This window comes from Lissotriton helveticus, chromosome 2_1, assembly GCF_964261635.1.
Source record: "Lissotriton helveticus chromosome 2_1, aLisHel1.1, whole genome shotgun sequence".
NCBI classification, from domain to species: Eukaryota; Metazoa; Chordata; class Amphibia; order Caudata; family Salamandridae; genus Lissotriton; species Lissotriton helveticus.
Window position 1 is genome coordinate 1,708,328,817 of NC_136059.1, and position 16,537 is coordinate 1,708,345,353.

Sequence of the window (16,537 nt, forward strand, 5' to 3'; positions counted from 1 at the left end):
TGTCTGGTCCCCCTTTCTATCGCAAAGTGTGCTGAGCTGCACCCATTCACCCGCACCACTGCTGATGGGTGTTTGTAACAGTTAAAGACAAGGGTGCGGAATTTCTCTCCCACCCCCAATTTGCAAAGGACTCTATCAAGGTAAGACCAGCACACCCGGTCGAACGCTTTCTCCGCGTCGACCGATAACAACATGCGCTCCCCCGGGACGCGAGAGGCCTTCTCTAGGACGTGTACCACTCTCTTTGTGTTGTCCACCGTTTGCCGTCCGGGGACAAACCCAGCCTGATCCGGGTCTACAAGTCCCGGCAGATATTGCGCTAGCCGATTCGCCAGGATCCCTGTGTAGAGCTTAAAGTCCACGTTTAACAAGGAGATTGGCCGGTAGGAGCCGCACTCAGACCTGTCTTTCCCAGGTTTAGGAATAACCGACACTGTCGCCCGGAGTAAATCTGGAGGGATAGCTCCCGGCTCCGTGAAGGAGTTATAGAGACGGGTCAACAGCGGGACCAATTCTTGACAGAATGTCTTGTAAAAGAGAGGGGTGTACCCATCGGGCCCTGGGGCCTTCCCAGGTTTAAGACGGGAGATGGCTGCAATCACCTCTTCTGGCCGGATGCCCCGTTCCAGGTGTTCCGCCTGTTCCGGGGTGAGAGCAGGAAGCTCGACCGACTCAAGGTAATCAGTCTCAGCCAATGCTGAGGGTGGTTTGCCTGTGTATAAGTCAGCGTAGTAGCGGCGGAATTCTTCCGCAATCTGAGGGTCCTCCGTAACAGTCTCTCCGTTGGGAGTCGACAGTTCCGCAACCCGCTGACGCTGATGTTTTACCCGGAGCTTGTTCGTCAGGAGGCGGCCGCACCTATCTCCACCAGTGTAGTACGCATGTTTCAGGCGCAGCGCTGCATATTCCGCTCTGTCCATGTCCAGTGCGGAGAGCATTTTCCGGGCTGCCTTAAGTTGCCTCCAGATTCTGGGGGCCCCTGTTCTTTGATGCATCTGTTCCAGCTCACGCACCCTGGTGGTAAGCTCATCTCGTTTTTGTTGTCGTTCTCTATTTTCCGCAGACGAGGTGGCGATGAATTCCCCACGAAGCACCGCCTTCAAGGCGGCCCATTGCGTCGCGCGTGAGGTATCCCCATTTTCGTTATGGGACCGGAAGTCGGCGATCGCGTCCCGTATCTGCTTCACCACCACATGCTTATGCAGCAGGGTGTCCCCGAGGCGCCAGACTCCCCGAGTGGGTGACACCGGCGGCAGTTGAAAGGAGCCCGTCACCGGGGCATGATCCGATAGCATGAGGAACCCTATGTCGGAATCCATCGCAAGTGCGGCCATCGGCCCCGTAACTAGGATATGATCCAATCTCGCGTATGTCCCGTGCGCGTGGGAATAATAGGAATAGGTCCGGGCGTTCGGATGTAGGCGTCTCCACAGATCATGCAGATCGAGATCGCCTAGGTTGGAGCGACATAGGTCTGAGAACTCCCCGGAGTGTGGGCGTCGCTGCGCCGACCTGTCCAAGAGTGAATCAAAGACCATGTTCAGGTCCCCCCCAATGATCATGTGTCTGTCCGGTGTAGTCGCTATGTTCTCGAGGGCCGATTGTAAGAACAGGTCTTGGTGGTCATTCGGGCTATAGATGGATCCCACAGTAAACAGGAAACCCCCCAGCTTGAGCCTGTAAGCAAGGAGCCTTCCCTTCTGCTCCGCAAATTTGTGTAGGACCTCTCCCCTAAATGACCTAGATAGTAAGATGGCAACCCCCGCTGTCTTGTTAGGCCCCGAGGAAAAGAGCTGTACTGGGAATTTCGGTGATCTCATCCTAAGGCAGTCACGTGTTAGGAGGTGAGTCTCTTGTAAAAGACAGATGTCTGCCTGGGTGTTCTCAAGTAGGGATAATATCACTCTACGTTTGACCGGATTGTTCAGTCCTTTGACATTGAGGGTGACTATCTTAAGGGCCATGAGTAGTCATCCCAAGAAAAGCGCTCAAAAGAGGCTACGGCGGTAGGGATCGCCGTGCGCACCCATGGCGTAAGGCCAAACAGATGCCGGAGCCCAAGAGCACCACAATCGCAGCTCAGTACATGCGGTGTGAAGTCAGCGCAAAAATAGCAACAAAACATCATAAGCCAGCACAATTCCCCAAGTCCCCCCCCCAACATCCCTCAACCAACCCAACTCCCGGCAACTCCACCCCGAACTTCGAGCCCCCGGATACAACCTCCCCAAGCCCAACTGTTCCCCCCCGTGTCCCCCTCTACCCCCCAACACCCCCCCTTCCCCAACTCCCATTGAGCAAGGATCATAGTCCCAGTCCGGTCCTTATCGGACAAGTCTGTGGTAAGTTATTTATGTGGACGTCCAGCCGCCTCCTGCACCCCCCCCGCCGCCCCCTCCCCCCCGGAGCCCCAGCACCTGCTGTGAAGATGAGGCCATCAAGATCTCCCCCCGGAGTGTGCTCAGGCCGTCAGGGCCACATCACCAGATGACGTGTCTCTGGATACCACCATTATCGCGCTGTCCATTTCAGCTCTGACCGTGGGTGAGTCTGGTCTCGATGGCAAATCAGCGGGCCGGCGCCTTCGAACAGTCTGCCAGCCATCCCTGGTGGGCCGTCGGCGGGGGATCGTGGGAGTGTCGGTGTCCACCGCTGTGATTCCCAGCACCTCGCAAGTGTCCTGGAGGGACCGGAGTTGATGCAAGGTTCCGTTCCAGCGAAAGATTAGCCGAAAAGGATGGTCCCAGGAGTACTGCGTGCCGTGTTCTCTCAAGAAGTCCGTGGCGATCTTGAAGGATTTGCGCTTTTGAAGGGTTATTGTGGATAAGTCTTGAAACAGCGCTACCTGATGACTCCGGAAATGCAGCGGTTGTCGACGTCGAGCCTCTCGGATGATCCGCTCTTTCAAGGGGAAGTCCGGCAGGAAAGCCAAGATGTCCGGGGCTGGCGCCGAAGCCCGTCGTGGTGGGCCCACCCTGTGTGCTCTATCAATCCGCACTGGGAAGTCGCTCGGTTCCCCCAAGATGTCACGAAACAGATCTCCCAGGTATGCCGTCATGTCCTCCCCTTCTTCTCCGGATGGAACGCCTCGGACTCTAATGTTGTTGCTTGAAAACAAACGTGAGGAGGGTCAAGGGGGATATATTTAATGACCTGTCAACTAATGCCCCAATACTAGATAAACAACAAGAAAAGGAGACCAGGTCAATTGATGGTGTACTGTCCTAAATGATGGACCAGAATCATAAGGCCACTCATGCGGAAGGATATATTGGTTTGCAGGAGGCTGGAAAAAGTCCCATCAGACTACCCTCTTGGCGGTATATCATCATTTGGGGGTGGCAATAGTTCCATGACCCGCCTGTGTGACAGAGTGGGAAAGGAAATCAACGTATTCTGCCACCATGTTGTCCAAAATGAAATGTGCAAATGAAAAGTGCAGTGCTTGAAAAAAATGTGGTATATTAAAAATGACTACCTAGACTAAGGAAATAACTTGACAGCAAAAGTGTAGGTGTCATGGTTAAAAACAGGCCTAGTAGCAAAAGAGTAGAGCTACATTATGGCACTGCGTGGAATGGTCGACTAGTTTCAGCTGTGTCGAGTAGTGCTCCAGCTTTCATCAGGACCTAAAATAGAGTACGCTACTGCAAGATAAACCAAAGGGTGTACACGTATACGGAAGCACAGATTGCATCAGAATACTATATAAGTAGAAAAGTATCACCCAAGACTTGGAACCTCTGTGTCCTCTGCAGACAGGAAAGACATGTTCTACCTGTCAAACAAGCAAAAAATACCATATATATATTACCCCACAGGTGACCACATAACTCCACATCCACCATCCCGACAGAAATACACCTGCATGAACAATTTGCGTCCTGCATTCCAAATAAGCATATTAGCTCTATCACAAGGAGGAGTTACCTCGCAGTGATACTTACCCAGCTTTGTGTGGGTGAAAGCCTCACCTTACCCGGCAACCGCTCGGGAAACTGAGGCCCCGCTCTAATGTGTAAAAAAGGAGGAAGAAAGGGGACACAATTAGCAACAGTCCAGAAGTGTCCAGCCTTCCAGCTACATACACAAACCCAAAAGACGTGTGATCGACTCTTGACTGCCCAATCATTACCAAACCCTGTCACAGAGCCCACATCAATTGTTCATTAATGCATAAAAAACGAACCCTTTGCAAATGGGGTAACAGTTATACTAAGGATGACCATTTATCACATTATTAAGCTCATGGTGTCAATGGCACTATGATATTGTTATGAGGGAATGCTGTTAACCCGAAAAGTTTCAAAACCAGGTATAGTTGCTAGTATAACCGTAAAGGTAATCATAAGCATTTATATATACGTCGCAGATATTGATTCAACACAGTAATCAGACCTGTCCACTCCTAGCATGGTCTCCGCACATATAGGATGTTAAAAACTATAACTAGACTACTAACAACATGACTGTTCAGTCAGTGCTCGCTGTGCTCACCTGTCCGTCGTTGCCTCTGCTCTGAATCGAGCGGAAGTGAAGGCACCGAAGGAACCGCCTGTGAGGTTTTTTAAAAAAACAAACAGAGAGGCTTCCTGTTTGGTCAGCCAATTACAGCCGATGCGGGAGCCAAATCCTAGGTGTGGCTTAGAACAGAGAAAGCTCTTCCCGCGTATATCGAGAAGGAAGCCAGATCTAGCGCGACCGGCACTAATCAAGCCGAGCATGCGCAGAAGTTCTCAACTTCAATTCTGGGAGCACTGTTCCCATGCGCATGCGTGGAGCTGTTCCTGAGCGGCCAGAGTAGCGCAGTGAAAAGTGAGATACTTTCAACCAGCGTATGTGCTGTCAGATATGGGCTCAATGAACCAAAATTCTTTTAACCTCAGGAGAACATATCCCGACGGATTGTGAATTAAAAGGAGCTCGCTAATGTCTAGATGGGCGGTGACAGGATAGTGTGCTGCACACCCCAAGTAGAGTGAGGCAGGCAGATGGAAATAGCATTTCCAGTGATAAGGGACAAGGAAAATGCCCGGTACTACTACAAAACAGGTCCATCCAAGGGGGCTGTTTAAATGTAATCACTGATAAAAAACCGTGGCTCTGGACGGTAAACCAAGTACCTGAACTAGAGGGTTCCAGCAAAACAGAGGTAGGCTGAAGACAGGAGTGGCAAAAGGGCAGGACGAGTCACACACAATTTAATTTAGGAGAGCTTGAATGATGCAAACAACAAGTATGTTTACATCTGAAACAACGACCCGCAACTGAAAGTTGCTCTAAATACTTGAAAACAAACGTGAGGAGGGTCAAGGGGGATATATTTAATGACCTGTCAACTAATGCCCCAATACTAGATAAACAACAAGAAAAGGAGACCAGGTCAATTGATGGTGTACTGTCCTAAATGATGGACCAGAATCATAAGGCCACTCATGCGGAAGGATATATTGGTTTGCAGGAGGCTGGAAAAAGTCCCATCAGACCACCCTCTTGGCGGTATATCATCATTTGGGGGTGGCAATAGTTCCATGACCCGCCTGTGTGACAGAGTGGGAAAGGAAATCAACGTATTCTGCCACCATGTTGTCCAAAATGAAATGTGCAAATGAAAAGTGCAGTGCTTGAAAAAAATGTGGTATATTAAAAATGACTACCTAGACTAAGGAAATAACTTGACAGCAAAAGTGTAGGTGTCATGGTTAAAAACAGGCCTAGTAGCAAAAGAGTAGAGCTACATTATGGCACTGCGTGGAATGGTCGACTAGTTTCAGCTGTGTCGAGTAGTGCTCCAGCTTTCATCAGGACCTAAAATAGAGTACGCTACTGCAAGATAAACCAAAGGGTGTACACGTATACGGAAGCACAGATTGCATCAGAATACTATATAAGTAGAAAAGTATCACCCAAGACTTGGAACCTCTGTGTCCTCTGCAGACAGGAAAGACATGTTCTACCTGTCAAACAAGCAAAAAATACCATATATATATTACCCCACAGGTGACCACATAACTCCACATCCACCATCCCGACAGAAATACACCTGCATGAACAATTTGCGTCCTGCATTCCAAATAAGCATATTAGCTCTATCACAAGGAGGAGTTACCTCGCAGTGATACTTACCCAGCTTTGTGTGGGTGAAAGCCTCACCTTACCCGGCAACCGCTCGGGAAACTGAGGCCCCGCTCTAATGTGTAAAAAAGGAGGAAGAAAGGGGACACAATTAGCAACAGTCCAGAAGTGTCCAGCCTTCCAGCTACATACACAAACCCAAAAGACGTGTGATCGACTCTTGACTGCCCAATCATTACCAAACCCTGTCACAGAGCCCACATCAATTGTTCATTAATGCATAAAAAACTAACCCTTTGCAAATGGGGTAACAGTTATACCAATGATGACCATTTATCACATTATTAAGCTCATGGTGTCAATGGCACTATGATATTGTTATGAGGGAATGCTGTTAACCCGAAAAGTTTCAAAACCAGGTATAGTTGCTAGTATAACCGTAAAGGTAATCATAAGCATTTATATATACGTCGCAGATATTGATTCAACACAGTAATCAGACCTGTCCACTCCTAGCATGGTCTCCGCACATATAGGATGTTAAAAACTATAACTAGACTACTAACAACATGACTGTTCAGTCAGTGCTCGCTGTGCTCACCTGTCCGTCGTTGCCTCTGCTCTGAATCGAGCGGAAGTGAAGGCACCGAAGGAACCGCCTGTGAGGTTTTTTTAAAAAACAAACAGAGAGGCTTCCTGTTTGGTCAGCCAATTACAGCCGATGCGGGAGCCAAATCCTAGGTGTGGCTTAGAACAGAGAAAGCTCTTCCCGCGTATATCGAGAAGGAAGCCAGATCTAGCGCGACCGGCACTAATCAAGCCGAGCATGCGCAGAAGTTCTCAACTTCAATTCTGGGAGCACTGTTCCCATGCGCATGCGTGGAGCTGTTCCTGAGCGGCCAGAGTAGCGCAGTGAAAAGTGAGATACTTTCAACCAGCGTATGTGCTGTCAGATATGGGCTCAATGAACCAAAATTCTTTTAACCTCAGGAGAACATATCCCGACGGATTGTGAATTAAAAGGAGCTCGCTAATGTCTAGATGGGCGGTGACAGGATAGTGTGCTGCACACCCCAAGTAGAGTGAGGCAGGCAGATGGAAATAGCATTTCCAGTGATAAGGGACAAGGAAAATGCCCGGTACTACTACAAAACAGGTCCATCCAAGGGGGCTGTTTAAATGTAATCACTGATAAAAAACCGTGGCTCTGGACGGTAAACCAAGTACCTGAACTAGAGGGTTCCAGCAAAACAGAGGTAGGCTGAAGACAGGAGTGGCAAAAGGGCAGGACGAGTCACACACAATTTAATTTAGGAGAGCTTGAATGATGCAAACAACAAGTATGTTTACATCTGAAACAACGACCCGCAACTGAAAGTTGCTCTAAATACTTGAAAACAAACGTGAGGAGGGTCAAGGGGGATATATTTAATGACCTGTCAACTAATGCCCCAATACTAGATAAACAACAAGAAAAGGAGACCAGGTCAATTGATGGTGTACTGTCCTAAATGATGGACCAGAATCATAAGGCCACTCATGCGGAAGGATATATTGGTTTGCAGGAGGCTGGAAAAAGTCCCATCAGACCACCCTCTTGGCGGTATATCATCATTTGGGGGTGGCAATAGTTCCATGACCCGCCTGTGTGACAGAGTGGGAAAGGAAATCAACGTATTCTGCCACCATGTTGTCCAAAATGAAATGTGCAAATGAAAAGTGCAGTGCTTGAAAAAAATGTGGTATATTAAAAATGACTACCTAGACTAAGGAAATAACTTGACAGCAAAAGTGTAGGTGTCATGGTTAAAAACAGGCCTAGTAGCAAAAGAGTAGAGCTACATTATGGCACTGCGTGGAATGGTCGACTAGTTTCAGCTGTGTCGAGTAGTGCTCCAGCTTTCATCAGGACCTAAAATAGAGTACGCTACTGCAAGATAAACCAAAGGGTGTACACGTATACGGAAGCACAGATTGCATCAGAATACTATATAAGTAGAAAAGTATCACCCAAGACTTGGAACCTCTGTGTCCTCTGCAGACAGGAAAGACATGTTCTACCTGTCAAACAAGCAAAAAATACCATATATATATTACCCCACAGGTGACCACATAACTCCACATCCACCATCCCGACAGAAATACACCTGCATGAACAATTTGCGTCCTGCATTCCAAATAAGCATATTAGCTCTATCACAAGGAGGAGTTACCTCGCAGTGATACTTACCCAGCTTTGTGTGGGTGAAAGCCTCACCTTACCCGGCAACCGCTCGGGAAACTGAGGCCCCGCTCTAATGTGTAAAAAAGGAGGAAGAAAGGGGACACAATTAGCAACAGTCCAGAAGTGTCCAGCCTTCCAGCTACATACACAAACCCAAAAGACGTGTGATCGACTCTTGACTGCCCAATCATTACCAAACCCTGTCACAGAGCCCACATCAATTGTTCATTAATGCATAAAAAACGAACCCTTTGCAAATGGGGTAACAGTTATACCAATGATGACCATTTATCACATTATTAAGCTCATGGTGTCAATGGCACTATGATATTGTTATGAGGGAATGCTGTTAACCCGAAAAGTTTCAAAACCAGGTATAGTTGCTAGTATAACCGTAAAGGTAATCATAAGCATTTATATATACGTCGCAGATATTGATTCAACACAGTAATCAGACATTAGCGAGCTCCTTTTAATTCACAATCCGTCGGGATATGTTCTCCTGAGGTTAAAAGAATTTTGGTTCATTGAGCCCATATCTGACAGCACATACGCTGGTTGAAAGTATCTCACTTTTCACTGCGCTACTCTGGCCGCTCAGGAACAGCTCCACGCATGCGCATGGGAACAGTGCTCCCAGAATTGAAGTTGAGAACTTCTGCGCATGCTCGGCTTGATTAGTGCCGGTCGCGCTAGATCTGGCTTCCTTCTCGATATACGCGGGAAGAGCTTTCTCTGTTCTAAGCCACACCTAGGATTTGGCTCCCGCATCGGCTGTAATTGGCTGACCAAACAGGAAGCCTCTCTGTTTGTTTTTTTAAAAAACCTCACAGGCAGGTCCTTCGGTGCCTTCACTTCCGCTCGATTCAGAGCAGAGGCAACGACGGACAGGTGAGCACAGCGAGCACTGACTGAACAGTCATGTTGTTAGTAGTCTAGTTATAGTTTTTAACATCCTATATGTGCGGAGACCATGCTAGGAGTGGACAGGTCTGATTACTGTGTTGAATCAATATCTGCGACGTATATATAAATGCTTATGATTACCTTTACGGTTATACTAGCAACTATACCTGGTTTTGAAACTTTTCGGGTTAACAGCATTCCCTCATAACAATATCATAGTGCCATTGACACCATGAGCTTAATAATGTGATAAATGGTCATCATTGGTATAACTGTTACCCCATTTGCAAAGGGTTAGTTTTTTATGCATTAATGAACAATTGATGTGGGCTCTGTGACAGGGTTTGGTAATGATTGGGCAGTCAAGAGTCGATCACACGTCTTTTGGGTTTGTGTATGTAGCTGGAAGGCTGGACACTTCTGGACTGTTGCTAATTGTGTCCCCTTTCTTCCTCCTTTTTTACACATTAGAGCGGGGCCTCAGTTTCCCGAGCGGTTGCCGGGTAAGGTGAGGCTTTCACCCACACAAAGCTGGGTAAGTATCACTGCGAGGTAACTCCTCCTTGTGATAGAGCTAATATGCTTATTTGGAATGCAGGACGCAAATTGTTCATGCAGGTGTATTTCTGTCGGGATGGTGGATGTGGAGTTATGTGGTCACCTGTGGGGTAATATATATATGGTATTTTTTGCTTGTTTGACAGGTAGAACATGTCTTTCCTGTCTGCAGAGGACACAGAGGTTCCAAGTCTTGGGTGATACTTTTCTACTTATATAGTATTCTGATGCAATCTGTGCTTCCGTATACGTGTACACACTTTGGTTTATCTTGCAGTAGCGTACTCTATTTTAGGTCCTGATGAAAGCTGGAGCACTACTCGACACAGCTGAAACTAGTCGACCATTCCACGCAGTGCCATAATGTAGCTCTACTCTTTTGCTACTAGGCCTGTTTTTAACCATGACACCTACACTTTTGCTGTCAAGTTATTTCCTTAGTCTAGGTAGTCATTTTTAATATACCACATTTTTTTCAAGCACTGCACTTTTCATTTGCACATTTCATTTTGGACAACATGGTGGCAGAATACGTTGATTTCCTTTCCCACTCTGTCACACAGGCGGGTCATGGAACTATTGCCACCCCCAAATGATGATATACCGCCAAGAGGGTGGTCTGATGGGACTTTTTCCAGCCTCCTGCAAACCAATATATCCTTCCGCATGAGTGGCCTTATGATTCTGGTCCATCATTTAGGACAGTACACCATCAATTGACCTGGTCTCCTTTTCTTGTTGTTTATCTAATGTTGTTGCGCCTGGACCTATTCTCGAGATCCTCCGCGTGGGCCTGGAGGTCAATCTGCTGATCCCTGAGCCGCAGAACCTCCTGTTGCAGGTGCGTTATCTCCTCATCGCGGGTGTGGTTAGTTTCTTCCACAGCGGCTACACGTTCACCAAGGGAGTCTACCTCCCTCCGCACCTCCCGCACTTTGCCAGCCACTTCCTGTTTCAGCGCCTGAAAGTCTTCTCTGAGGGTGCTGAACAACGATTCCAAAAACGATCGGGTCACTGGGGGTTCTCCACCTTCCGCCCCTCGTGAGCTGGATGGGGGGCTTGGGGCTGGCTGGCTCCTATCATGCCTTGGGGTCGCTCTGCTCAACATATCGGGTAAGGTGCGCTCACCCTTCTTACCCCCTCGGTTGCCAGACATCGTGGGAGCGGGAGTGTCCGCGTCGTGGCGGGTAACAAGAAGGGACCAGGCCCCGCGGGCCGTGATATGCGCGGCTGCACTCTCGATGCTATGGTCTCCACAGTCTCTCACAATTTTTTCCCAGGGTGGGCGCGGAAAGCATCCAGGACCAGCGGTGGCCAGGCCACACCGTCACCTCCACTCCTCAATGGCACTCCACCCGGTCCGTCCTCAGCGCATCCCCGAGTAGATGCAGAAGTTCAGGTCGCATATAAGGGTCGGGGCAGCCCCCCACTGTGTCGTTGTATAGACTGTGCAGTCCAATCACCTCCAAGGCCAGCGCTTTCCACCGTCGCCCCTGCACCGTCTAATTCAATGCCTAGGCCTAGAGCTCGTCACCCATGGGGGCCTTCCCGAGGGGTCAGTCCGACAGTACAGTTCCAGCTACCTGTGTGGCGCAGGAGAGGGGGCTCCTATTTAGACACAGTTCTGCAGGCCCCCCGGGGGCCGCTTGAAAGGTGTGCCGGGGCTGGGTCCCCGTGGCCCGCCCGGGTCACCCCGCGCGACCCGGGGTGCTCTCTGGTCGCTGCGTCGGACCCCGCGAGGGGCAGTGGTGGGCTCAGCTCCTCCCGGGTTGATGCAGAAGTACGGGCCGCCCAGAGGAATCCGGGGAGCCCCTCACCGTGTCGCCATGGAGGTGGTGCAAGTCCTCTTTCTCCAAGGTCGGCGTCTTCTACCCCTGCACTCGCTCCGCCCAACGGTCCGCGCAGGCAGACAGCTCGCCACCCAGGCAGGGCCTCTCGGGGGTCCAGCCGCACAGTCTAGGTCTGGCGGCCCATGCGACGCAGGAGGAAGGGCCCGCAGGCAGGCAGGGCCCCGAGTCGAGTGATGGCACCCCCCGGAAGGCCCACCGGGGCCCGGTCAAGAATTGCGTCGGGGCGGGGGCCCCCGTGCCGTGCTCCGATCACTCCGGGCGCTCGGGAGTGGCCCCCGGATGTTGCGTCGATCTTCCTGGCCCCGCGGGGTGCGATGGAAGGCCCTAGAAGCTGGCGCCCCGGGGTGGGCCTCCCTGCTCTACGGAGCCCCGGGGTCGCGTATTCAAGACTCCCCGGAACCGCTGCGCGGGACTTCGGCCAACTCCCCGCGGGGTCACCGCGAAGCGCTGTCTTCCTTTCCCGGCAGCGACCTGCTAGGGCGAGCCCCTCCTCCGCTTGTCTCTGCTGCCTCTCCGGGGCTCCTCACCGCTCCGCTGGCTTGCTCCGCGGGGCGGCCTGCAGACGCTCTCCGGCCCGGCGGCAGGCCCTCTCCCGGAGACTCCCCCAGCCCGGCTCTGCTACGTTCCACAGGGCACCGGGGATCCCCAGACTGTGCCGGCGCTTGTGCACCGGTGCTGAGCACCGTCACCCACTTGATCCGGGGGAGATCAGCAGTAATAGGCGGTACAAAGGCTCCGGGGTCTCGGGAGCTCGCTAGGAAAGCGTCCTCCTAGCCCGCCATCTTGGCCACGCCCCCCCATGTGACACATTTAAAACATTCACACCGCCAGCCGCGGACCCATCACATTACTACACTTCCATCAGCAGACAACGCCAATCAAGGGTCCATCACTTTCACACTTCCACATTCCTGACACAGCAACTACACAAACTCATGGATTGCATGGAGTGGCACTCAGCTAGCACTGTGTGTTGTAACCAGCATAAGTCACTTCCCACACACCACCAGCCAAGCACCAGTCCACACACACCACCAGCCAAGCACCAGACCAGGCACACTGCCGGCCAAGCACCAGTCCACACACACACCGTCAGGAAAGCACCAGTCCACAGACACTGCCAGCCAAGCACCAGTCCAGGCACACCACCAGCCAAGCACCAATCCAAACACACCACCAGGCAAGCACAAGACCACGCACACCGCCAACCAGACCACGCACACCACCAGCCAAGCACCAGTCCACACACACCCCTAGGACAGCACCACTCCACACACACCGCCAGCCGAGCACCAGCCAGGCACACCACCAGCCAAGCACCAGTCCACAGACACCGCCAGCCAAGCATCAGTCCACAGACACCGCCAGCCAGGCGCCAAACCATGCACACCGTCAGAAAATGGACACTACACGCAAACCAACATCATACTTTAGTTTTTTTTCAATACAAATAAAACAAAAACGAATTGCAAATTGATACAAATCTACTAACACAACAACTAAATCTAAATACACTACACAAATGCCAACTTTGAAACTGAACAATAAGTTTTAAAGAATAGAGACCAGCCAGTTCACTTTACCACTCATGGATGCTCCCAAAAATTATTTTGCGTGAGGTACATTCTAAAACAAGCAGGTACACAGAGCCCAGGGTTAGAAGGACAGTCGGGGCAGTACATACAAACCTCCTTTCGCAAACCTCTTCGACAACAGACTCTACATCTCCGACTGGGAAAGTCTTTTGAGGTTGTAGGAGGAATGTAATCAGGAAAGTGGCGATTTTTCAATCTGGCAACATCCTCCACCACTCCAACTCTAGGAACACTTGCCTGTTCCACTAAAACAAGGCTGCCTATTACAGACTCCTGAAACTTTACAAAAGTCATCTTTGACTGAGGACAAGATTGCTGGAACACAACAAAAGCATTAAAGGTTGCCAAGTGGAAAAGATGGATAGGCAACTTCTTGTACCAAATGTAAGCCTTACGAAGAGCAGCATACGGTTCCAACCTCTGATCTACTCTGTCAACACCACCCATGTGCCTATTATAGTCTAAAATGCACACAGGTTTGCGCGCTTCTGCAACCTGACCCCAAACAGTCACCGGTTCAGTGCTTTCATCATGTATGGAAGTCAACATGTAGACATCTCTCCTGTCTGAAAACTTCACAGCTAGAAGCTCCTTACAACGCAATGCACTGCACTGTCCCCGAGCAAGCTTTTGACAAACAAGTTCTTCTGGGAAACCTTTACGGTTAGAGCGGATTGTGCCACAAGCAACAGTGTCTACTTTGGCCAATTCCCTGAACAACCGCACACCAGTGTAGAAGTTATCTACATATAAATGATGGCCTTTGTTAAAAAATCCTTGACCAAGTTCCCACACAATTTTCTCAGTCACTCCAAAAGTTGAAGGACAACCAGGGGCGTTAATCCTGGATTCCTTACTGGTGTACACCCTGAAATTAGAGACATATCCAGTCTGACTGTCACACAGCATATAAAGCTTACTTCCATAGCGTGCCCTCTTACTAGGAATGTATTGCCTAAATATCAAGCGACCCTTGAACAACACCAAAGACTCATCCACTGAAATTTCTTTCCCAGGAGCAAAGATCTCAGGAAATCGATCAACAAAATGATCAATGACAGGCCGAATCTTGAAAAGACGGTCACAATCAGGGTGATCTCGTGGCAAAGTAAAACCACTGTCAACAAAATGCATCATCCGAAGCAGAAGCAAATACCTATCACGACTCATGACTGCTGGAAATATAGCTGTTGCCATCAAGAGACTAGTAGACCCATATGAAGCCATTGATGGTTTCCTAAGCAAGCCCATCAAAAAGGTTAACCCCAAAAACTTTTTCATCTCCTCCAAATTTGTGGGAGTCCACCGGGTAGCTCTAGCGTGGGGCTTAAGGCTGGCACTGTTCTACCTCAGAAACTGTTCTGCATACAAATTAGTCTGCTCTACAATCTCTGCCAAAAACACATCATCCATAAACAACTTGAAAAAATCAATTGGCAAAAAGTTTTCAGTGTTCACCCTACACCCTGGAATACCAGTAAATTCAGGCAGTGCCGGCTGCACCATGCCTGGGGCAACCCAGAGGTCAGAGCTTTCAACGACATGTCTTGCAGCCTCAGGCTGCCGCCAAGCTGCCTCCTGTCTCACTACACCAACTGGAAGTCTAGCAGCCCCAGGCTGCAGCCAAGATGCCTCTTGTCTCACTACACCAACTGGAAGTCTAGCAGCCCCAGGCTGCAGCCCAGATGCCTCTCGCCGCACTATACCAATGTGAAGTGTAGCAGCCCCAGGCTGCACCCCAGATGCCTCTTGCTGCACTATCGGCACAGCAATGTCCTCCTCTAACACACGCACTTCATCCACACCAAAAGTAGCTTCATCAGCACTCAGAGTATCTTCATCATCAGACGATCCCATGTGGAGAGAAAACTCACTACCAGAATCTTCACCTCCCACCTCTGCCTCAGAATCAGAGTCAGTCTCAGCACCATGGTCAGAGGAAGAATCAAAAAGCATTCCAACAACTTGCTGAGCGGTAATCCGGCGGCTAGCCATTATCCTCACAAAGAAAGGAGACTGCACAAACAACTCAACAGCCAACACTATGCAGAGTAGGTAAAAAAATGTAAGCCTTTATCACAAAGATCTATAAACTGAATAACTATACAATTCACTTACAAAATACAGCTATACTCACCAGCACATACTCTGCAAAGACACAGCAAATAGTCAACGATATCCCACTAGAAAGAAGTAAAAAAACAAATGTACAGAAAAAAAATACACAACAAGCACTAATGCAAACCATGTTTTACAATCACAAAAAACAGAAACAGAACATACTGGTATTATTACACACTTTGCAAAAAACATATTTACATTGAAATAGTACAAAAAGGGTCTCTTAACAAACAAATGCAACTACACAAACAGCAGAACCACCAGTAACAAAACCGCACACTCCAACAGTCTAAAGAGCAAAAGCCTAGAACAAGAACAAAAAAGGGGAAATTAAAACATTACACTTTACAAGAAACACAATACACATTATAACAAGCTATGTCACAGTCTATGTCACTACACAAAAACGGCCGATCTGCCCCAAGGGGGGCAGAAAAGTCTGAAAATTACTTTGCCACCCTAAGGAAGCGACCCTTGCCCAAGGGGTCACTTCCTACACACAGTGTAAACAAAAAAAGAATCCCTGGTGTCTAGTGGGACATTCCTGGTGCACGATCGCGACGCTGTGCGCGATCGTGCACCACGAGTGCCCTGCATTGGGACATCAGGGGAGAGGAAACACTGTCCCCCCCCGATGCCTCAAGGCTACGAACAGCGCCCCCCCCTGCCCCACCGGAGGCCAAAACCTACCTCCTCTCACTGGACGCGCTGGAAAGAAATGGCTTCCAGCATGTCCAGCTCTTCCTGATGACGTGCTGATGTCACCAGGAAGCGCGGGGGGGCCCGGGGGTGGCAGCGGAAATTCTTCTGCTGCCACCCCTGGTAAAGGCACCAATATCGATGCCCCAGGGGGGAGCGCCAGCGCTCCCCCCGGGGGCTGTGCTGATGACGGAGCGGTTCCGTCATCAGCACAGCCCAACCGATGCTGATGACGGAACCGCTCTGGCATCAGCATCGGTTGGGGTTAAAATGTGCATGTCTGGCTTGCCGACCCAACACGGCCGGCCAAAGAGAAATTCTCATTTGAAAGTGCATAGCTCTCTGCTGCTGCCACTCAGCAGCGCAGGCCCTGCCCCATCCCGATACTTAGTTCAGGATGGATTGCTGAAAAATAAAACGGTAGTAAATAAACGTTATTACCGTTTCATTTTTCAGCTCTGGGTTTTGTGGGGGGAGGCTCCTCTGCTCAAATAGGCTCGGATCTTAAC